At 41.8% G+C, this 24,261-nt stretch overlaps 1 protein-coding gene and 1 long non-coding RNA gene across 3 annotated transcripts in view; both read right to left on the reverse strand.

Annotated features, from left to right (window-relative positions):
• Positions 1-24,261, reverse strand: part of LOC117512879 (protein-serine O-palmitoleoyltransferase porcupine-like) — a 77,193-nt gene that overhangs the window by 19,064 nt on the left and 33,868 nt on the right. The gene's annotated exons all lie outside the window — the stretch shown is intronic.
• LOC117512880 lies at positions 20,967-22,460 on the reverse strand. Its single transcript, XR_004561407.1, has 3 exons — positions 22,395-22,460; positions 22,187-22,317; positions 20,967-21,035 (listed from the first exon to the last, which is right to left on the reverse strand). It is a non-coding gene; the product is annotated as an uncharacterized LOC117512880 (long non-coding RNA).

Consider the following 24,261-nt stretch of genomic DNA (forward strand, 5'->3'; position numbering starts at 1 on the left):
CCAGGCTGTTCAAGGAATCCTACCATTATTAATGCTTCAATCTTAAACAAATGATCTTCTTATGGCTTCAGACAGTGGACTTATCTCTGTGCTTGTTCTGTTGAAATCTTGTGAGAAATCTTGGAGTCATTTTTGATCAGGATATGTCATTCAAAGCGCATATTAACAAATATGTAGGACTGCCTTTTTGCATTTACGCAATAATCTCTAAAATCAGAAAGGTCTTGTCTCAGAGTGATGCTGAAAAACTAATTCATGCATTTATTTCCTCTAGGCTGGACTATTGTAATTCATTATTATCAGGTTGTCCTAAAAGTTCCCTAAAAGCCTTCAGTTGGTTCAGAATGCTGCAGCTAGAGTACTGACGGGGACTAGCAGGAGAGAGCATATCTCACCCGTGTTGGCCTCTCTTCATTGGCTTCCTGTTAATTCTAGAATAGAATTTAAAATTCTTCTTCTTACTTATAAGGTTTGAATAATCAGGTCCATCTTATCTTAGGGACCTCATAGTACCATATTACCCCATTAGAGCGCTTCGCTCTCAGACTGCGGGCTACTTGTAGTTCCTAGGGTTTGTAAGAGTAGAATGGGAGGCAGAGCCTTCAGCTTTCAGGCTCCTCTCCTGTGGAACCAGCTCCCAATTCAGATCAGGGAGACAGATACCCTCTCTACTTTTAAGATTAGGCTTAAAACTTTCCTTTTCGCTAAGGCTTATAGTTAGGGCTGGATCGGTGGCCCTGGGCCATCCCTTGGTTATGCTGCCTTAGACGTAGATTGTGGGGGGGGTTCCCATGATGCACTGTTTCTTTCTCTTTTTGCTCCGTATGCATCACTCTGCATTTAATCATTAGTGATCGATCTCTGCCCCCCTTCACGGCATGTCTTTTTCTGGTTTTTTCCCTCAGCCCCAACCAGACTCAGCAGAAGACTGCCCCTCCCTGAGCCTGGTTCTGCTGGAGTTTTCTTCCTATTAAAAGGGAGTTTTTCCTTCCCACTGTTGCCAAGTGCTTGCTCATAGGGGGTCGTTTTGACCGTTGGGTTTTTTATAATTATTGTATGGCCTTGCCTTACAATATGGAGCGCCTTGGGGCAACTGTTGTTGTGATTTGGCGCTATATAAGAAAAAGTTGAGTTGATTGATTGATGAAACAGACAACAGACTGATTTGTACATGAGGTATATGATGAGTGAGGCTTTTTTGTCAGGTTAAGTTGTTCATCAGGTTGACGGCCTGTGGACAGAAACTGTTCCTGTGTCTGGTTGTTCTGGACGTATAGAGCTCTGTGACATCGACCAGAGGGAAGAAGTTTACACAGGGTGTGTCTAGGGTGGGAGGGGTCTGCAGAGATGTTACCAGCTGGCTTCCTGGTCCTGGACCCAGTATAATGGAGGCTGGCTGCCAGGACCTGACATGTGGTTGAAGCCTGTGCCTGTCATGTTTGGAGGCAGAGGGAAACCAAACAGAGATGGAGATGCACAGGACAGACTGGATGATGGATGTTTGGAAGATGATGAGCAGTTCTGGGGCAGGTTGAACTTCCTCAGCTGTCTGAGGATTAGTCTGGGACTGGGATAATCAAGCATTTGAAGCAGGAAGAGACCTCGCACAGCTCCAGACATCTGCTGAAGATCCGGGTGAAGATGGGAGCCAACTGATTAGCACATGCTCTCAGACAAGAGGGGGAGACACTGTCAGGTCCTGGAGGTTTTTTTATCTTTAGTTTGGGAAAAGTGCTGGCATGCTTCCTCTTCATCTTGAAGCAATGGTACATAAGGTGTAAAGGAGAGGAATGAGGAAGAACAAATCCTGGTATATTTTACAGAAAGGATGGAAATAGAACACTTAATTTAAGAAGAAGGAGGCGCACAGGGTGAAGTGTGAGTGGAGAAGGTGTTCACAGGGGGACTACAGTCTGTGCAGGAGATGCTACTGGAGACTAAGAGTGGAATGTACTACATCCATTTGGTGTGGAGGCTGTGCCCAGGATCAGAAATTAAAGTTACACATGTGCAAGCTGCAATATACACATGAACAGTAGGGGCAGTATCACTAAAAACATGCATGTGTGGCATCATTAATATTTATATAAATATCACGTGCTGAATCACTGTTTTTAATCATTATTATAAATCGTGTGTAGGATCATTAATATTTATATCAATGTCACATGATGAATCACTACTTTTAATCATTATTATAACGTGTGTAGGATTATTAATATTTATATCAAGGTCACATGTTAAATCACGGTTTTATCATTATTATAACTCGTGTGTGGGATCATTAATATTTATATAAATGTCACATGTTGAATCACTGCTTTTATCATTATTATAAATCGTGTGTGGATCATTAATATTTATATCAAATGTCACGTGTTGAATTACTGCTTTTATCATTATTATAAATCGTGTGTGGGATCATAATATTTATATCAATGTCACGTGTTAATACTGCTTTATCATTATTATAAATCATGTGTAGGCTCATTAATACACTCAACAAAATATAAACGCAACACTTTTGGTTTTGCTCCCATTTTGTATGAGATGAACCCAAAGATCTAAAACTTTTCCATACACACAATATCCCATTTCCCTCAAATATTGTTCACAAAACAAGTCTAAATCTGTGATAGTGAGCATTCTCCTTTGCTGAGATAATCCATCCCACCTCACAGGTGTGCCATACCAAGATGCTGATTAGACACCATGATAAGTGCACAGGGTGCCTTAGACTATCCACAATAAATATTATAAATCGTGTGTGAGATCATTATTTATATAAATGTCACGTGTTGAATCAGTTTTATCATTATATAAATTGTGTGTGGGATCATTAATATTTATATAAATGTCACGTGTTGAATCACTGTTTTAATTATTAATATAACGCGTGTGTAGGTTGATTAACATTATTATTAACTCACTGTGTGCCATTGACGCTTAAATGAGTCTTTTCAGATAGTAACGCTCAGTGCCAAAGACGCGTTATCACGCCAATTACACTTTTTTATTGGGGGCGGGGGTAATCAGTGATCTAGCTTGTGTAAAAAATTAGAATTGTAATCACAAGGGAACCCCTTCTGTGGGTGGTAGCAGTGTGAGTGTGGACCGGAGCGCAGCTCGCTCTCCACCGTTGTGCGGACGTCTTACAGTTGTACCGCTCCTAATCAGACTGGTTTCCACCTGGCTGTCTGTCAACTGTGATGCAGTCGCGCTGCTCCAGTCGTTCCGTCTTTTTTCTTGGAATGAAAAAACGCGAGTGCACGACACACACCTCACACAAAGGCTGCTTACAAGCAAATGACGCAATTGACAGGCTCATGCAAGCACACATGATTCAAATCCATCAGGTTTTTGAAAAAAAATAAAAAAAGGTCCAATACGCGGGAGCCAGAGGGAAAAGAGAGAAGAAGAGAAGCGGAATCCTCCCCTGACGGGTTTTTTTTTTTTTTTGGTGCATTATACAATAGGATCACTTTTCATAATGTTTGAGATGTCACTGAAGCAAAAAACAATTATAATCAAAGACATTTTCTCCTTGAAATGTTGCAAAAAGCCAATTTCTCCGTTTTTTTTTTTTTGTCAAAAATCAGCATTTTTAGTGATACCCACCATGTTCTGCAAAATTAGTAAAGAATGGAAAGAGGTACAACAAATGGTTTTTTTCCTGATGTAAAGGAAAGTCTGGTTCTTTTGGTATGTTTGTTGTTGACATGGACATAGAAACTCAATTTCTATGGGTCTTGAAAAACACTCAAATGCTGAAAAATCCTGGCATTGGGATGTTCTGAACTTTGAAAATGGCTGGCACTCAGTGAGTTAACATCAATGTGTTTGTGTGCAGGAACACTGTAATTTGAAAGCATTCATATTTGAACATCTTAAATTCTGTCCATTTATTCACCTTTGCTGGACCACAGCATGTAAAGACGCAGAGGACAAAGACATCTGGATTACTGAGTTATCCAATGTAATTATGATCAGTAGAATTTAATCCATAATTATGCATGAGTCAAATGTTGAGTGTGCTGGTTGGAACTTACACATTTTTAGCCATTGGGACATGGGGATGTTCCATGTGGTCACCACCACGACCATAGACCGAGGCATTTCCACACTCAGAGGCTTCACCACAGTCATATCCCTGCACATAGAACAACATGCAAGTGTTACCGTGAATGGCACAAAGACACGGGCACAGGTTCACACACCGTTAGTGTGATGCATTAGTGCAGGTTTGTGTTTTAACCTGTACATTACCATACAGGTAATTAGAATGTGTGAATGGGTGATTCTTTCTTCGCTCTTTATAATACAACAGAATGTTGATGGAGGGTTAAGTAAAAAGCAGTGATCTTGTTTATTCGTACAAACAAGCACTCCGTAACAGAACTGTTTTTGTTTTAGATTTTGAACTTAACAACTCTTATCACATGAAGCCAAAACATGTCACTTGACTTAGCAGCTCTCACAACACTGAGGCAACGGGGTGCATCAGTATGCATTCATACAACACAACATGCACATCATCCCTCGTCTGATTATGAAATGATAAAGCTTTCTTTTGGTATATGGAAGTATCACATATGTGAAAACTGTTGGCTTTATAAACAATCAGTGAAGCCCGCTTCCTATAGTTATCATTGAGCGTGAACTTTTTTGTGTGGTAGGTCAATAGAAATGCTTTTTAATAAAATAGATATGATAGATAAATATGAATATGTACCGTTGACTAATTAATCTCTCTATCTTACACACACAGAGAGAGAGAGAGAGAGAGAGAGAGGAGAGAGAGAGAGAGAGAGAGAGAGAGATTCCAATCTCGACACACTTAGCCTAGGCTTGTGTGACATACATCACACTGACAAAGTGAGAAACCTTGGGGTAATTTTTGATCCTTCATTGTCCTTTGACCTCCACATTAAGATATTTATGAGGATGCTTTCTTCCACCTGTGAAATAAAGCGAAGATTCATCCCATCCTGTCTATGGCTGATGCTGAGACCCTGATTCATGCATTGTCTCTTCTAGACTGGACTACTGCAATGTTCTATTTTCTGGTTTCACGCAGCCAGCATTAGGGCTCTCCAACTGGTTCAAAATGCTGCTGCCAGACTTTGACAGGAAGCAGAAAGTTTGACCACATTACACCCATTTGGCATCTCTTCACGTTCCTGTCCCTGTGAGATCAGATTTTTAAGGTTCTGCTACTAGCCTATAAAATTGTTCACGGACTGGCATCTCCTTACTTAGCTGACCTAATTAAACCCTACGTACCAGCCCGAGCTCTACGTTCTCGGTGCAGGACTACTTTTTGTCCTTAGGGTGAATTAAAAAGTCTGTCAGTCACAGAGCTTTCTCTTATCACGCACCCGTTCTGTGCATGTCCTTTCCTTCCCACTGTCGCCAAGTGCTTGCTCACAGGGGGTCGTTTTGACCGTTGGGGTTTTTACGTAATTATTGTATGGCCTTGCCTTACAATATAAAGCGCCTTGGGGGAACTGTTTGTTGTGATTTGGCGCTATATAAATAAAATTGATTGATTGATTGAATGATCTCCCAGCATCATAAAATTCTGTAGAGACTTTCAAGTCCAGACTTCAGACGCACTTATTTCCCTTTTGTATGGTTAGCATACTGGCATAGTATGTTACTATGCTTTTTACCCTTTTAAATTCACTTTATTAGGGAACACAGCAGGCCGCAGCCTCAACAGATTTGAAACAATTAGGAACAGATCCAGAGGTTAATGAGAGATTAATCATGTCGAGTGTAATTTGAGCGCTGAGTTTAAGCTATCCACAAGACTGTCGACTGATTGGGCATTTTCCAAATGTGAAGCTAAGATAGCAGGCAGTCTAGCTTCAAGTTCAGTCATAGCTGAGGAGTTGATGCATCGCTGTAGTGATAAATAAGTTGCTGTTTCACTAAACACTGCAGCAAAACTGTAAACCTAATAAGTGAGTGATCAGAGACCACCAATACAAGAGCATGATGTTAATATTTGTGACAGCAATACCAATCCAGAGTATTTCCACTAATGTGTGTTAAATCCTGAATGCACTGCTGAAATCGTAATACATCCACAATTTCCATAAATTATTTGCAGAGGGATCAGAAGGCTTATTTATATGAATATTGACGTAACCAATAATGAGAATGTTATCTGCACTAGTCGACATGTTAGAGATGAACACACCAAATTCATCGAAGAATTCAGAGTATGAGCCAGGGGGCCTATAACAGCGACAAAATAATACGGCTGATTTTCATTCTTCTGACCTTGGCAACACATAGCATCATGGGCAGAATGGAGAATCAGATGCTCAAACAAGTTATATTGTGACCCCCAACAGCTAATAAGCTAAACCTAGATTTATAAATAAGAGCAACACCCCCGGCTTGTTTCGCATCACGAAGGACGTGACTAAATGTGTACGCCGGTGGGCAGGCCTCATTTAAGGGAGGACAGCTGTAGGTTTAAGCCAGGTTTCACATAACCTAATCATATCTAAATAAGCATCCATAATTAATCAACAATGATTTTGAGCATAGTGATCTTATGCTAATGAGACCCAGATGAAGGACCTCAGTGGGGTTGACGGTTGGACTGTTTGGGTTTCGGAGGGTTCCAGAGTAGCATATAGATGCCTGGAAGTAGTTTAGGTTTGAGACATTCCACATGAGTTGTAGGTAGCAGATACAAAATCTTTGATATCGATGGAACAGCCAATGGGCCATCCTCAATTTCAACATCATCCAATGTAGTAATGGGTATTAAGTTTGCAAAGCATATCCCTCTATGATTTTTATGAACACGTCTATGGAAGCAGGCCACAGTCTCAACTTGTTGAACTTCCCTCCTGGCAGATAAACTGCACTATCGCCATAGTGGATTTTCTGCAATGATTTCCCCACTAAACTAATAGATTCCACATCCACATTTGTCATAAACCTGCAGGGTCTCTAATCACCTGCGCCGTGGCCTGTTGTAAAGTCCTAATGTTACCCTCCCTGTAGAGCTCTATCTATGTTCGCAGACAAGATTGCGGCCCCTTCCCCAATAGGGTGAAGGCCATCCAGCATCAGCAAGCCATGGCGGCCCCAGAACGAAGGCCAGTTATCAATAAACTAAAAGCCTTGCTGTCTACAAAATTGTGCCAGCCACCTAATCAACGATGTCAGCCTGCTAACACCTCATCATTACCCCAGGAGGGGAGGGGACCAGAGACTATTAATCGATGCGACACATCTTTCTGGCAAGGTCACAAGTCCTCTATGTCCTTTTTGTGACCTCTGAGTGCTTCATCCTGACATCATTGGTGCCAACGTGAATAACTGTGTGACTGTATCTCGTGTCACGTTCTATCCTTCTGCAGCGTCAGCACCCTAAGATGGGAAGCATTGTCGGGAGCTCTGGCCCCAGGAATACATTTAACGTCAGCAGGCATCTGTAACCTGACTTTGCGGCTGATAGAATCCCCTATCGCTAAAGTCCGGTGTTTCGGCCTGGAGACAGGAGTGGAAGTCACTTGTGGGCTCAGAGAATTCACATCAGGCAAATCCAAGGGGGAGAACCGATTCACAATTCACAGTGGCGAGTGTGATCAGGGTACCACAACCAGGCACCAAGCCCAACGTGGCTTCCTCCACCTAACCACAGTCCGAAAACCATCCTCCACATCCGGTGTTTCTAGGCTGATGCTACATCCATTTCCACTGAGCTAAGAAGCTATTCTAACTTACGGACACGGCTCTCTAGAAAAGCCACCCTTAGTCTGGGTGATCGGTGCCAAATATAGCTAGAATTGCTCGGAGATGATAAAAGCACCAAACTTTGCATAAATGTCCTTCATAGTGTACCTAACAATATCAAGGGGGAGCCAAAGAAAAATGTAATTATCTTAGCAATGGTTGCTAGGCAATGATTTCACCATAGCGACTAACTATATACACTCGTAAATTTTACTCAGAAGAAATGCTTTACCTCAAACAGTATTTTAAGCCGATCACAACATTCTGATATATGTAAGGTTGCTATAAACTATAAAATGCATATAGATGCATTGGACAACCTGCATTTACTAAAAAATAATTAAGGTAGTTCTGTTTAAAGCCTGTTAAATCTGTTTAGTGACCCCTTATTCCAAAAATATTTTGTGGTAAAATATCTAAATATAAGTCTAATAGTTGAAAACAACCCCCCCAAAAATAGAAAAGAAGACAAAAACAGTATTTGTAGCTTATACATCCTGAAAGCCATAACTTTATTAATACTATACTTATATAGTGTGTACAATAATATCATAGCATTTATTACAAATTATCTAGTGCTGATAATAATATACAACTGTAAATAGTTAATAAACAAAAAGAACATTTAAACCATCCTTCAGTATTACATGTATACAATGATCACTACATATCTTGGTCACATTGAAGTTTAAGGACTTACACATTCTCGCAATCTCACTTGCAAGTACAACAAACTGTGCATGTCAGACTGCCCTTGTACATTTACAGTCTATACCACTGGTCTGCATCTGCACTGTAGCAGCTCAGGGCAAGATGCGCTGGCCTGAGGGAGAGTTGTCCACAAAGGCGACCACTGTTCAGGTGATGTCCACCCCCACTCAGCAGGGGAGGGTAACTGGCGATTTGGCACAGTTGCATTACCCCAGTAGTGGACACCTTGCAGTATTGCCCTCCTGATGTGTTGATGAAGGCAGCTTTGGATGGAGGGAGACCTGACATTTGACGGCCTTTGTGTGTGAAGAGAAGCTTCCTGACTTGATTGATGGATGTACAGGTAGATGTCCTGTCATATAGGAGTATTACAAACTCCATGGAATACGACACTTCCTCTGCTACTTCCTGTGGAGCATTGTGCAGTGAGTAGAATGTGTCTGTGAATTCCTCATGTGTTTCCCACACTTTCCAAGCAGTCTTTTTCCCTACTTGAGCAAAATGGGATACAGTGTCACACCCTGTGAATGCATGAAACACTGGGAGTGCGAGTGATCTCCTTGGACCAACTGCAGCTGTTATCTCGTGGGCAGGAACATAGCAGAAGTCTTTACCAGTGCCAAATGCTACCCAGAGTTCAATATCACCCAGGGTCTGCACTGTTGAAACAGCCAGGATGACAACATCTGTGTCTACTGTACGGACAAGGACTTTGAGGAAGCCTGTTTTACAGCATCACAAACATGCACCATCATTCTAGAATCAGCTTCCTCATGATTGCATGGTGCTAGGTTGGCCTTGTCAAATTCAGGCTGGCAGACCACATCATCACCATTAGTCATCACTATTTGCTCCTCAGTGACTGCTCTCATCATTTCATCATTCAAGGTTGAAGAGCTCCACTTTGTTGCTGTCGATGCGTAGGAATTGTTGCCAGTTCTTTGGCACGGGCTTGACTCTGGGCTCAACACGTCCTGTGACACGTGCCAACTCTACGGTGCTCCCTAGTCTGGGATTTGAGACTGTTGAGCTCATACTGGTCCCAGACAATATCCACACGCTGTGCCTGTTCTCTGGATATGAGGAACAAAGACCTTTGAAGCATATTCATCAAAGGTTTTACATCCTCTGGGTTTTAGAATATGACCATTGCAGCACCATCTATGATGGTGACATCAGTGGGGGGTCTTGTCTCACATCTAGCTTGTATATGTTTCTCCAGGCAGCCCATTAAATCTGACTTCTTCCCAAGTCGCAAGCGTCCAAAGGGAGAGAGGTGGTGGATATGGGTGGTTTTCATGACTAAAGAAGTTGTGCAAGTCCCCTTTTCTGGTCTGGCATGCAACATAGAGCCTGGCAAAAAGAGAAGATTCATCTTTCAGCAGACTGACAGCGTCTTGTGATTTCTTTGTCTTTTTTGCTTGTTCATTGAAGAGCACTACTTTGTTTCTGCTGATGGAACCTGTGATAGGCTTGATTTGTGCTCTCAGCCTGTCATCTACGAACTGCATGTACTGTTCCTCTCCTTGCAGTTGTATTCTACTGAGACATTCTACAGATTCCTGGTCCATAATATCCTTGCTATGCACTCTCAACATCCTGGCTTTCCTCCTCGAATGGGTTTCCCATGTTATTGATCACTTCAACTAGAGTGTTTACCTGTACACCAAATTGCTTTTGAGCAGCTTCGGACTGCTCGTGGTGGTCTCTTTTCCTGGCATCATTTGTCTTGCCTGTCATGGAGGACTCAAACTCAGATATGACACCACTAACTCTGGCCCAGCTACTGCCCATCGTAAAGGGTGTCAGCATCCTGGGTTAATCCAATGATTCCTCCTTCTTTCATTACACCATTGTTTTGTTCATGTCCATGATCAATGGCAATGAGGGAGAACTTCCTCTCTGATTTTGCCATCACAAACTTGCCATTCCGGAATTCCTGTGCCACATCAGGGTGGATTTTGTCAAGACTGCTCATGTCCCTTACATGAACTGGCATCCAGCGTGCGTAATGCGTGTGATTCAAGCTGAAAAACCAGGCTGTAAGTTTGGTAAGCGTGTCGACATACAGATCAAAATCACCCAAGCGCAATGATCGTACAAATGCAAAAGCAAGCAGTTCCAGGTCAAGAACTGTGAACCAGTACAGGAATTGTGGACTTTCTTTCTTTCTTTGTGTGCACCATTGTTCAAAACTAACATGAGGTACATCATCTTGGCAAGTGCTGACATATCATCGTATGCTTTCTTCAGGAGAATGTACAAAGAATAGGCAGTGACTTGGTGGGCATGGCATGTACGAGTGACATGGGAAGCCTTTAGAAATGAATCTGCAATGCCAGATGTGGCAATCTCTGCTTCTTGGATAGCTTCTACCCAGCCACTACCCTCCAACAAGGTCCTAAGGCTTTAAAGGCAGTCATCTCTGTGTGAAGTCCATCAAGGAGCAGGACAAATTTGTCTTCACCATAATATACCATAAAGGCTACTCATATATATATGCCATCCCCTCATTACCCCATCCCCGTAGAGACGGTGCCTGCTCCAGACCACCAATAACCAGCAAAAATCTATTTAAGCATAAAAATTCAAAAGAAAAAATAATATAGCACCTTCAACTGCACCACAGACTAAACAGTTAAATGTGGTCTATTAAACATTAGGTCTCTCTTCTAAGTCCCTGTTAGTAATGATATAATAATTGATCAACATATTGATTTATTCTGCCTTACAGAAACCTGGTCACAGCAGGATGAATATGTTAGTTTAAATGAGTCAACTCCCCCGAGTCACACTAACTGCCAGAATGCTCGTAGCACGGGCCGAGGCGGAGGATTAGCAGCAATCTTCCATTCCAGCTTATTAATTAATCAAAAACCCAGACAGAGCTTTAATTCATTTGAAAGCTCGACTCTTAGTCTTGTCCATCCAAATTGGAAGTCCCAAAAACAGTTTTACTTGTTATTATCTATCGTCCACCTGGTCGTTACTGTGAGTTTCTCTGTGAATTTTCAGACCTTTTGTCTGACTTAGTGCTTAGCTCAGATAAGATAATTATAGTGGGCGATTTTAACATCCACACAGATGCTGAGAATGACAGCCTCAACACTGCATTTAATCTAATATAGACTCAACTGGCTTTGCTCAAAATGTAAATGAGTCCACCCACCACTTTAATCATATCTTAGATCTTGTTCTGACTTATGGTATGGAAATTGAAGACTTAACAGCATTCCCTGAAAACCCCCTTCTGTCTGATCATTTCTTAATAATATTTACATTTACTCTGATGGACTACCCAGCAGTGGGGAATAAGTTCCATTACACTAGAAGTCTTTCAGAAAGCACTGTAACTAGGTTTAAGGATATGATTCCTTCTTTATGTTCTCTAATGCCATATACCAACACAGTGCAGAGTAGCTACCTAAACTCTGTAAGTGAGATAGAGTATCTCGTCAATAGTTTTACATCCTCACTGAAGACAACTTTGGATGCTGTAGCTCCTCTGAAAAAGAGAGCCTTAAATCAGAAGTGCCTGACTACGTGGTATAACCCACAAACTCGCAGCTTAAAGCAGATAACCCGTAAGTTGAAGAGGAAATGGCGTCTCACTAATTTAGAAGATCTTCACTTAGCCTGGAAAAAGAGTCTGTTGCTCTATAAAAAGCCCTCCTAAAGCTAGGACATCTTACTACTCATCACTAATTGAAGAAAATAAGAACAACCCCAGGTTTCTTTTCAGCACTGTAGCCAGGCTGACAAAGAGTCAGAGCTCTATTGAGCCGAGTATTCCTTTAACTAGTAATGACTTCATGATTTTCTTTGCTAATAAAATTTTAACTATTAGAGAAAAAATTACTCATAACCATCCCAAAGACATATCGTTATCTTTGGCTGCTTTCAGTGATGCCGGTATTTGGTTAGACTCTTTCTCTCCGATTGTTCTGTCTGTTATTTTCATTAGTTACTTCATCCAAACCATCAACATGTCTATTAGACCCCATTCCTACCAGGCTGATCAAGGAAGCCCTACCATTATTTAATGCTTCGATCTTAAATATGCTCAATCTAGCTTTATTAGTTGGCTATGTACCACAGGCTTTTAAGGTGGCAGTCATTAAACCATTACTTAAAAAGCCATCACTTGGCCCAGCTATCTTAGCTAATTATAGGCCAATCTCCAACCTTCCTTTTCTCTCAAAAATTCTTGAAAGGGTAGTTGTAAAACAGCTAACTGATCATCTGCAGAAGAATGGTCTATTTGAAGAGTTTCAGTCAGGTTTTAGAATTCATCATAGTACAGAAACAGCATTAGTGAAGGTTACAAATGATCTTCTTATGGCCTCAGACAGTGGACTCATCTCTGTGCTTGTTCTGTTAGACCTCAGTGCTGCTTTTGATACTGTTGACCATAAAATTTTATTACAGAGATTAGAGCATGCCATAGGTATTAAAGGCACTGCGCTGCGGTGGTTTGAATCATATTTATCTAATAGATTACAATTTGTTCATGTAAATGGGGAATCTTCTTCACAGACTAAGGTTAATTATGGAGTTCCACAAGGTTCTGTGCTAGGACCAATTTTATTCACTTTATACATGCTTCCCTTAGGCAGTATTATTAGACGGCATTGCTTAAATTTTCATTGTTACGCAGATGATACCCAGCTTTATCTATCCATGAAGCCAGAGGACACACACCAATTAGCTAAACTGCAGGATTGTCTTACAGACAAAGACATGGATGACCTCTAATTTCCTGCTTTTAAACTCAGATAAAACTGAAGTTATTGTACTTGGCCCCACAAATCTTAGAAACATGGTGTCTAACCAGATCCTTACTCTGGATGGCATTACCCTGACCTCTAGCAATACGTGAGAAATCTTGGAGTCATTTTTGATCAGGATATGTCATTCAATGCGCATATTAAACAAATATGTAGGACTGCTTTTTTGCATTTACGCAATATCTCTAAAATTAGAAAGGTCTTGTCTCAGAGTGATGCTGAAAAACTAATTCATGCATTTATTTCCTCTAGGCTGGACTACTGTAATTCATTATTATCAGGTTGTCCTAAAAGTTCCCTAAAGCCTTCAGTTAATTCAAAATGCTGCAGCTAGAGCACTAACAGGGACTAGAAGGAGAGAGCATATCTCACCCATATTGGCCTCTCTTCATTGGCTTCCTGTTAATTCTAGAATAGAATTTAAAATTCTTCTTCTTACTTATAAGGTTTTGAATAATCAGGTCCCATCTTATCTTAGGGACCTCATAGTACCATAATACCCCAATAGAGCGCTTCGCTCTCAGACTGCAGACTTACTTGTAGTTCCTAGGGTTTGTAAGAGTAGAATGGGAGGCAGAGCCTTCAGCTTTCAGGCTCCCTCCTGTGGAACCAGCTCCCAATTCAGATCAGGGAGACAGACACCCTCTCTACTTTTACGATTAGGCTTAAAACTTTCCTTTTTGCTAAAGCTTATAGTTAGGGCTGTATCAGGTGACCCTGAACCATCCCTTAGTTATGCTGCTATAGACTTAGACTGCTGGGGGGTTCCTATGATGCACTGAGTGTTTCTTTCTCCTTTTGCTCTGTATGCACCACTCTGCATTTAATCATTAGTGATTGATCTCTGCTCCCCTCCACAGCATGTCTTTTTCCTGGTTCTCTCCCTCAGCCCCAACCAGTCCCAGCAGAAGACTGCCCCTCCCTGAGCCTGGTTCTGCTGGAGGTTTCTTCCTGTTAAAAGGGAGTTTTTTCCTTCCCACTGTCGCCAAGTGCTTGCTCACAGGGGGTCGTTTTGACCGTTGGGGTTTTTACGTAATTATTGTATGGCCTTGCCTTACAATATAAAGCGCCTTGGGGCAACTGTTTGTTGTGATTTTGGCGCTATATAAATAAACTGATTGATATACCACTGTAACTGCTTCATCTTGGCATACAGTGACTGGTCTACACAAATAACTGGAATCTGGCCAGGGTTGACATGATGTACAGCAGCCTGAACAACATCCAAGACATGACGCAACACTGATGGAGAACTGGCTTCTTCAGCAAACACAATCAGCATTGCATTGATGGATGGGAGAAGTCGTGCTGTGGTGAGATTTGCATGATAAGTAGCCCATGAAATGTAAGAACCAGATGTAACTTCACCATTATTCAGTGTATCACTGACATGGGTCATGGGTCAACCAGTCATGTTCCTTCAGTATTTGTTCATTGAAACCATCACAGGATGGTACAACATTGCCATCTGAGGCTGGTACATAGACATCACTAGGCAGTGCTGTTGGCTTTATTTCTGTGTAATGTAGTGGCAAATCCATCACTTTCCTCTGTCTTGTTATTGGTGTTACTAAATGTGTAAAACCTCATTCATCAGCCTCATCTGTTTCATCAGCTGACGTCATGTTCTGAAACACGGAAAGACTGGTTCCATGGAATGATCCTGTGGATGTTGCTGAGGTGGGATTGTGGTCGATGTTGTCAGCAGCAGCTGTAATAAATTTTCCTCTCTTGATCTGTGGAGGACAGACTGTCCCAGTTTGCTGACAGAATTCGCAGACATTATTTCCTAGTGCTGTCACAATATCCATGGTGCGACCATAGGAGAATGACACTCCTAGTGCATAGAGAGTATCAATAAGTCGGTGTTCCCTAGTTAGTGCATGGATCTTGACACCCATATAGATGGGCAGTGGTGTTTCATGCTCCTTACTGTGATACACTTTCGGTGATTTTGCTTGGTCTCTGCGTCTTTTGATGGCATTGAACACTAGAAGCTGAACAATGGTAAGTACTGGTTGACTAAGGTTTCTGTCTCGTGTTTGTTCTGTTATGTTTGTGCCATTAATAATCATACTGACAAGGGACAGAAGTGACTTTGGCACTGATTCTACTTGACTACCTTGGTCAAAGGATCCAGAGAATGTAACCATCTTGGCAAATATGTCTTCCCTGACTGTGTGTGCAATTTTGGTCATCATAACACTAACTTCATCACAACTGGCCTCATATCCCTGCCTCAAGGCTGATGCTACATTCAGATGAAGCAAGAAAGCTATCACACCCTTCGCTGTAAGCTCTCATATGAGGTATATGCATAAGTATTCAATCTTTTAGGTGCGTACTGTTTATTTTTGCGATTTCAGTTCCTAACTGGGTAAGCCTTTCCTTGTACAGTTGCGTATGATCTGCTAGCCTGAACACCTTTACAACAACTCTGCATTCTTGGATTTAGGATATTAGTTCTGCTACAGCTATTCCTTTACATGTTTGTTCATTACAACTATTGGAGTGATCTTTGTCTTGTGTGGTAATTTTGCAGGCCTTACTGTACAATTCTGCAAGGCATCTAGCATGATATTTAGCTTCTAAAGCTATCAAATCTCCCGTGCTCAAAAAAGCGATCAGCTTTTCATCTTGAAGTTCATGTGCTAATCTGCGCACACGGGCATCTAACTCAAATGTGCATGCTTCATGTAGTTTTCATTCGTTTCAGGTTTTGAACACAGGAAACATATGCGGCTTTCATGTTTTGAGACATCGTTGCATCTCCATCTGCACTGCTGGCACACCTGCGGGTGAAAATGCATTTGGTAGTCCCTTCCTCGCTGGCAACACACTTTCTCTCTTTCTTTGGCACAGTTAAGTTTAGTTGTGTTGAACTTTTGATTGCAGGACTTGTGCCATTTTGCATTCTGTTTCAGAAAGGTGACTTCAATGCCATTTCCATGGTCTAAGCAAGAGATGTCTATTTTCATGGGCAAGGAATCAAGGTCATGAAACTGTATTAAGTTCTGGCCAATGTTTTGTATCCAGCTGGTGTTGGATTGATCAGTGGCTCTTTGGTATCTAATTTACAAAGAATACATTTTGTCCAGTCAATTTCTTGACCATTTAGTTACTGCATTTTCCATTGTTGATAGTTACTACACCACCACCAGTATCTATACTACAATGCATGCAGGACCTGAAAAAAACAAATAAATGGTTTGAGCGATTAGTTCAGAAGTCACTTGGTGGTTATTTTTCACTAAATACTAAATATAGCTATTAAATTTGATTATATCTCTAAATTAATGTACTAAACAGCAAAGGGCAATATATTTATCAATAAAAATATTTTTCATAAGATATATTAGTCAGTATCATTCTTATCTGTTGGTTACTGTGCAAAATTGATTGCCTAGCAACCGTTGCTAAGAAAATAACATTTTTTAATGGCTCCACCCCTGATATGGTTTAGTATCCTGAAATGAACAAATGTACAAAGTTTGGTGCTTTTATCACCATCCGAGCGATTTCTGCACCGATCGCCCAGACTACCTAGCTTCCAGGATCATCACGCAGGATTTACATAAAGTGTAAAGTAGTGTACTTTGTGCACCGGAAAATTCAAGAGTATAGCCAAGAAAGAGCAAGCTAACCACTAGTGAATATGCTAACCACTCCTAAGGTTCACACAGGAGTAGATTAATGACCTAAAAGTTACACTGAAAAAGTAACAAAAGAATCAGACTGATAGATAGGAACAGTAGTAAAAACAAACAAACAAAAAAAACTCCTAAGTGTAAACCACTCCAAAGATTAACACAAGAGTAATGTAATGAACTAAAATTCACATCTGTTATACTGAAAAACTAACAGAAGTATTAAAGAAAATGGCGGGGGGGGAGGACGACTACTTAGCTAAGGCAAGCTAACCGCTAGCAAAAATGCTAGTCACTCCTAAGATTTACACAGCAGTAAAATAATGGCCTAAAATTCACAGCAGTTACACTGAAAGACTAACAGAAGCATTAGACTGGTAAAAACAGTAATAAAGTAATGGCGGCGGGGGAGGGGGGGACATCGACCTAGCTAACGTAAGCTAAGCACTAGCAAAAGCTAACCACTAGTGAAAGCTAACCGCTAGCAAAAGATACCTGCTAGCGATTCACAATAGGACTGTAGTTAAATAAAGTTCAGGGTAGATACACTTCAAACAAAAAAAAGTGTTAAACAGAAATAAAGAAAAGTATACAACCGTGCAAAGATCAGTTGAGCATCACAACAGCAAACAATCCGAAAGAAGCAAGTTGCTTTTGACTCCCCAGTAGGGTGAAGGCCATCCGGCATCAGCAAGCCACGGCGGCCCCGGAACGAAGGCTAGTTATCAATAAAAATAAAGCCTTGTTCTCTACAAAACTGTGCCAGCCACCTATTTAATGATGTCAGGCTGCTGAACGTCTCACCATTACCCCGGGAGGGGAGGCAACCAGAGACTATTCACTGTAGAAGAGCATCATAGCATCACACAGCAGACAGTCTGTCGGAAGCAAGTTGCCAGATTTGTGAGCCAGCGTCAGCGTTCTCAGCATTCGTCAGGGGTATGTTTGTTGTGGTGATTTTATTATGTCCTTGGCGGACGTCGTAAGTGTTTTCACTTTCTTGTGTCATACATATATTTTTAACGTATTTACAACTGTTCAGTGTGTTAGTTAACATCTGTAGTTTCTCCAAAATATTAGTCCTATCAACATTCTGATTTGGCGGTGTTCATCGTAGACCTAAAATACATATCAAACAGCAAATGTCAGCTCTCCCCAGTTTGTTTGTGATCAAAGACATTCAGACGCACACACAGAGGCCACTTGGCTTTTAATTTATAGATAATAATGCATTTTATTTATAGGCATCTTTTGCGGGACTCAAGGACATGGCACAGGATTATGGATTTTTTTTTTTTTTTTTAATAAATGGTATGCAGGGATCCCAGACAGGTAAAAAAAAAAAACAAAAATGAGGAAAAGGAAAATATTAGCTGGGGCTCAAGGGGGCCGCAGGGGTACAGTGGCAGACCCCTGTTGGGGGTTCAGGGGCAACACACCATGAAGCTGAAGCGATTTTTCCATTTCAAGGTGCTTTTGAAGACATTTCCTTGATATCAATTTTGTAAAAATGCAAGAAAACTTACCAGTGGTTTCTATCTATTAGATGCCATAAACTGTGAGCTACACTTTTTCATGCAACTGTAACACTGCATCAATAGCTCAGTGTTTTATTGAGAAAATAATACCATATCAATATTAGCCATTCCAAGAATGTACAACAGCATCCATAGTTCATTTCAAATGTTCACTGTTTTTGTTGAGCCATTCACTTCACCATATCAGTGAATATATACAATGCCAAAATGTTCAACATTCATTATTTCATTAGTTCAATGTTTTGATTCCCTTGAAAATCTCTTCACTATCATTATAAGTCATGAATATGATAGCTATATACAAATGTACATGATGTATAGTAAAAACTTGACATTTAGATTTAAATCTTTTTTTTGATAGATTGTACTGCAGTGGAATCTGATGATCTTTTCCTTGGCTTCTCTGACTTGGCTTTCTCTTTCTTTTGGTGTTTAAGCAGTGCCTTTTTGGAAAGTTTCTTGGCCACCCTGTTTGCATGAGCTTTTGTTTCAAGAGCACTGGCCAACGGTAGTACGAGGTCTATTATAAAAGTATCCAACCTTATTATTTTTTTCAAAAACCATATGGATTTGAATCACGTGTGATTGCGTCAGCCAAGCATGAACCTTCGTGCGCATGCGTGAGTTTTTTCACGCCTGTCGGTTGCGTCATTCGCCTGTGAGCAGGCTTTGAGTGAGGAGTGGTCCACCCCTCTCGTCGTTTTTTTTCATTGTTTAAGAATGGCTCAGAGACTGCCGCTTTGCTTGATCAAAATTTTTTCAGAAACTGTGAGGGACATCAAAGTGGACACCATTCGAGAAATTCAGATGGTTTTTGGTGAAACTTTTATTGGCTTCAAAGAGATTACGGAGTGTTACTGTCGCTTTAAGGACGGCCTAGAGCGACTGGTGGTGCGCCGCGCTCCGAAGCCGCCATCGACAGGCTGAGCGACCATTTCATTTCTAAACGGATGGCTGTCTGGATCCGTGACCATCGTGTGCAATTCTCTGGTTATCACAAGAGCTGGACATCAACCATTTTCCGGCAGATTTCACTTTTAACAAGAGATTTTGTCATGGAAAGCCGAGCGGAGGCTTCGCCCGTCACGATGGATTCGCTACTGGAGCGAGACAAAACCACCTCCGTTTTGGTCTCACAGGACGGCTTTGAGATGGCATTCAGACAGCTGTCGGTGGTTTTTCCATCAAGTGATTATCCGAGAAATTGTGGATGTGTCTGGACATGCCAGAACATGTCCTGTGAGGCTTTATCACGGCGCTGCTTTGCGCCATGCGGCACCGCCGCGACGCGCAGAATTCCTCCGCACGTCTGTCTCAATGTGCCGAAAAAGTGCTGATGTCCACATCTTTTCACAATTCCTGTGCTAGCCAGATGACATCCCGGATAAAACACAGCGTCCAGTTTGGAAATGAATGGCACATTCCACTGTTACAGGAGTTTCTATCATGGAAAGAGGAGCGGAGGCTAGGCCATACAATAATTATTGTATGGCCTTGCCTTACAATATAAAGCGCCTTGGGGCAACTGTTTGTTGTGATTTGGCGCTATATAAAAAAAAAATTGATTGAAAAAAATTGATTGATTGAAAAAAAATAATAAGGTCGGATACTTTTCTAATAGACCTCGTATATGCTCTATCATTCCTTACTAAGAATTGTAACTTATAAAAATGACTCACCAGGTAGTTTGTAATTCTGTTTTCTCAATCTCTTCTTCTCAGCGTGCTTGCTTCCCTCACAATGTTGTTTCAGTGACAGCCAACCTTTTCTCAATCTCTTCTTCTCAGCGCTTGCTTCCCTCACAATGTTGTTTCAGTGACAGCCAACCTTTGCCACCATAGTTTATCACCTTTCCATCGCACAGACTACAAAGGGTTTTCCCGGATCTTTGTGTTTAAAATGAAATCTAAAAGCGAGCATTCGTCAACTTGTTTTTGCAACCACGACCAATTCCACAAATTCTTTAGCCCCGCATCCAAAGCTGTCAACGTCCCGCTGTCTCTCTTATGGAGGATATCTCTTCCCGACATCTTACAATGTGAACACTCGCGTGCTCGCCCGAGCAAGCAACACGTTATTATATCAAAACAAAAGCACTACGCGATATATACAAAACCCAAACTGTATTTTAACCTATTAAAAATATAATACCTAAAAATGCGACATTTAGCATGTTTTCTAGCGAAAAACGCGGCGAGGGAGCTAGCATTTGTTTTCTCATTTTATCGTGCACAGTCTCGCGGTATTTTACTCCCGAGCGATCCCGAATGTCAACGGAAGCAACCGACATCAACCAAAACATACGAAAGCTTGTTGAAACGAGCAATACGCATTCTGATCAGCTTTTCACCCATCAAAACAAATGTTTTATCATCTTGGCTAAAAAAATAGAGGAATTCCGCTAAATAGCGGACGTCTGGGATCCCTGGGTATGGATGGAAGCTGCTGCACAGAGAGGCTTGACTTACCACCTGATGTTTTCCTTGTCTTCGGTGAAGCCTGCACCTGCTAGCATGCTGCTGTGACTGAGGAGGCCCACAAAGTAGTTACTGAAGTGGAAGGACACGGCATTTTCATAGGCATCCAGCCACCTGTGCCACATAAAAACCACAGCTTCATTCCTCCACCTGAACATCTGCGAGAACACCATAAAGTCAAGAGACATATCTTCTGACCTTTCTACCAGACAAAACCTTATGCTGACCTTACATTTTTGGAGTTGTCAGAAACAGTCATGGAAAGCCATAAATGGTGAAAAACAAACTCTTGTCACAAATGTCGGTGATTAACATCTGGCAAGGAAAAAAAAAACCCCACAACATCACGGCAATCGGTCCTCTATGGTCTCACTGTGGGTTGTGGGACTCAAACACAACATCTTCCATAACTAAAATAAATTAAATCCCCTCAAGGGAACTCTGTGTTTCAACTTATTTATGAGTGCCTCATTGTGTTCAAAGGTCAGTCATTTTATATCAGTTTTCAGATCAATTTTTGTGTCCACATGCACAACTTCCGTCACTTTGAAAGGTTTTGGAGAGTAAAGTCATGAAACCAACAACCTGCTGAGTTGAGATGTGAGTGATTTACAGCATGTCACTCTGACACTGCAAACAATATGGCGCCTGTCAGTCCAAAATCCCAGGACACAGAATGTCGTCGTCGGTCTCAGTGCGTTGGTGCTACAGAATGTGATTTAGCAGTAAAAGCCAGCAGGTGTTAGCCAAGAATGGACTGACCAGAACGGTGTCAAAATGTCACCAGAACATTCCGCTCGTTTGACACAAAGCCATTCCAGTGGGACCCAAGGATCCTCCACATAGACCCAGTACCAAAAACATCCAGTCCTCACCTTAGGTCACTGATTAGAGTCCAAGTCTGACAACCAGACAATTAGACAGGAAGCACCAGGACCCCAAAGACTTTGACCTTTGACCTCATGAGTCCATAATTTCTTCCCAGCAGTCTCTGGATCTCAAAGCCCGAGGACCCAGAGACATGAACATAACTGTTTAAACTCTTTCACCACATAAAAATACATATGAAATGACCGAGTCCAGGACGTCACTGAAAAACTGAATGCGAGTCTGGACCAGGAGGTAGGTGTGTGGGTGTGGTGTGTGTGTGGGGGGGGGGGGCTCCACGAAGCAGTTCAGAATGTTAGCAGAAACACTGACTCCATTAATACCAATTTAAGGCAGCGTAATCTACAGACTCCTGACTGCTGGACTGTGTGTCTTACTTCTGCGTGGCTGCGGTTCCATGGATGGGGATGAACAAAGGGAACAGGTAAGGGGCCACGCAGGTCGACACCAGCAGGCACAGCTGGCTTTTCAGGAGACTGACAGAGCAGCTCTGCAGCCAGGACCATGTCTGGGTAAGAAGCATTTTATGACATCAGACATAAAGTCCAGCCTTTATGAAGAGAAAACGCAAAACAGGCGACTCACCAGCTTCCTGCCTTCAACAGCACTTTTATAAGCAGAAAAATGGATCCAGGGACCAAAGACAACAGTACCACAAAGAGAACATAGCCCAAAAAACTCCGCTGGGGGGCAGACTGTCCAAAGATCCTCGGTCCAGGTCAAAGGCAAGAGAGATGATTCATGCCACCACATCTGAGAGCCTAAGGAAGATGAACTGTCCAAAAACGCCCTCGGACCCCAGAGGGTGAAGTGATTTCTGCTTCTGAACATCACTCCTCATCCGGCTTTTATCCTCACTGTGCATATGTCAGATTTTTATTATATATCCAAATTTTTTATCTAAATTTTGACAATGTCTTTTGTCTTTGTGAGACAACAATATGTCATGACATAACTGCCATCAACTGTTGTTTCACCAGTGTCAGTGATTTGTGGTTGTGACACATGGTGCACGGTGAGCGGGTCCGGTGTCGATAAGTGAACCGTCCCCCCTAAAAGTGGGTCCACCCTGCCTTTGCTGCAAATGTGTCATTTCTGAGTGTCAGCGGAAATCCACCGATTATCACGCTGTTTCTGCTTCAAACTGCCTCCAGTCATCATCTATCTCAGACACACACACACACACACACCACAGTAATTTTGGTAAATGGACTAGCGCTTTTCCATCTGCATCAGCCGCTCAAAGCGCTTTACAGTTATGCCTCACATTCACTCATTCACACAGACACACTCGCACACTGATGTCAGGGTGCTGCCATACAAGGCGCACTACACACCAGGAGCAACTAGGAGATTAAGGACCTTGCCCAAGGGCCCTTAGTGATTTTCCAGTCAGGCTGGATTTGAACCAAGGATCTTCTGGTCTCAAGCCCAAGGCCTTAACCACTAGACCATCACCTCCCCTTTTTGGGCTTTGAACTGTTCTTTTGTCAGGGTGATTGATGAATGATGAATGAATGTACAGCAAACATCATTAATGATTCTAAAAAAAAAAAAAAAAAAAAAACAGAACTGGGTGCAGAAGTTTGACTTCATTTTGGATCTTCTCTAATCCGCACAGGGTCACAATTCTGGATGTCTGGATCTGCCTTCACAAAGCCCCATCCTCAACCCTATTGGAATGTTTAATTGTAAATTCCAATATAAAAAATATTAATGAATTAAAAAATAGCTTTTATCAAAATTATGAAAGTACAAAAAAGAAGCAGACCTGATCTGAGTTAGATGTCTAGATGTTTGATGAGAATGTAACACTCACTCATTGATTTCTATACCCGTGGTCACCGGGGGGCATGTGGACCAGGTGGAAAGAGATCTTCTCAGTGTGAGGGAACAGCGCTAACCACTAAGCCACTGTGCTGCCTGAGAAAGTAATAATAATTCGATAACTCTTTTTCTGAATAAATACATCATCCTACCCACTGATCCCAGCAAGGAGATGCTCAGAAAGAGTCGAGATACTTGCTATTTTCTGCAGCTGTGGGCTTTCAGCCACCTCAGCTGCACGCACTTCCAGTGTGACTCTTGGTTCAGTGGGCTCACAGCGACACAGGGAAGAGACGACAGACACTTTGTCCTCAACCCCTTTAATATGAATGGAGCATCTTTTTGTGCACTGAGCCTGTCGTAATGTTTCCTTTTAAAGCCATGAATAGCCTTGCACCATTACCTTTCTGAAATTTGAACTCTCCGCACTTACAGTGGGGCACTGCACTCATCTGGACAGCTTTAATTACACGTCCTGGGGACAAAATATAAACTCTGGGGTGATCGCGCTTTTGTGGTCACGAACTCCAAACTGTGGAGTAAGTTACTACCGATTTACGCATTTACTGAGCGAGTAGTTTTTAAAAATGATTTAAAATGATGTTTAACACCTGGTGGTGCTGTG

This window comes from Thalassophryne amazonica, chromosome 6 (assembly GCF_902500255.1).
Source record: "Thalassophryne amazonica chromosome 6, fThaAma1.1, whole genome shotgun sequence".
Lineage (NCBI taxonomy): Eukaryota > Metazoa > Chordata > Actinopteri > Batrachoidiformes > Batrachoididae > Thalassophryne > Thalassophryne amazonica.